Source organism: Arachis duranensis, chromosome 8 (assembly GCF_000817695.3).
Source record: "Arachis duranensis cultivar V14167 chromosome 8, aradu.V14167.gnm2.J7QH, whole genome shotgun sequence".
In the NCBI taxonomy this organism is placed as follows: Eukaryota; Viridiplantae; Streptophyta; class Magnoliopsida; order Fabales; family Fabaceae; genus Arachis; species Arachis duranensis.
The window spans coordinates 9,682,514-9,683,780 of NC_029779.3; positions in this window are offsets into that span (position 1 = coordinate 9,682,514).

Below are 1,267 nucleotides of genomic sequence, written 5' to 3' on the forward strand. Positions count from 1 at the left end.
TGTTATATATTATTTATATATTTTATTATTTAAATTTTAAATTTTATTATAATTTATATATTTATTTAATTATTATTGGATTACATAATTTAATTCATAATTTATCGATTAAACTACTCAAATCCAATAACTTAATGTCTTAATCAAGTTGATTATTGGTTTAATTTTAACAACTATAATACACGTGAAGTCTAGGATGTTGACAAGTCACCCGAAAAAAAGATGGTGATAAAATGAGATCTTCGAAAAGTAATTAATCAAATTGGGTCCAAAAAATCCTAATGATCAAGATTTTTTTATTTTTTTAATCCTTAAACAATGTTTTCTTTTGACTTTATTTTAAACATGTTTATGTTGAAGTACAATAATTGCTTGATTTGACGGACAATTATGAGTTTAGATTTTCAATTGATTCTCTGTCAAATGTCGATAAGTGATTTACAAAAATCAAGAATATGGATAACAGATATATAAGAAACTTCACAGTAGTTATGGTTATCAACTAATTATATACCGACCTAAGTTATCTATAAAATTGTTTTCTACTTCTTGCATCCATTTTCAATATATCAAGAAATTACTATTATTCATTCGTTGTGTTTAATTTTTCTTTTAATTAATAATACCTCACTATTTTATAGTTAAATTACTACAATTAATATTGAAACTTACGTATAAATATAAAATTGTCACATGTCTAAATTTTTTATTTGAGATAAAAATTTGGCTATTGTTATAGATAAAATCAAATATATATTATAATAACTACGATAAAAACTGACCTAAGATTTTTATCTCGAATAAAAATATATTATTGTTTCTAGAATGCGCCATTGGTATTGTACTATTTTAAACATAGTTGTCAGAATCGAACTGGTGATCGAACCGGTAAGGTTACTGGATTATTGGTTTAACCGGTGGGTCACTGGTTAAACCGGTTAACTCGGTATAATTAAATAATTATATAAAATTTAATTATTTGACTAGTTTAACTAAATATCATCTAACAATTTTCAACTATCAACCTTATATGAAGACAAAATAAAATAATATATTAAAAAAATAAATTGTGATTAATTAAATTTTTTGTTTATCTTTTTAATTTGTATATATTTAATAAAATTTATAGTTAAATAAAATGTAATTAATTTAAAAATGAGTGACTTTGAAATTAAAATAAATAGAATATAAGTGAAAAGAAAATATACTATATATATTATAATTTGTATATTAAATGATGAGAAACATTTCAGCTTGGTGGTAGAAG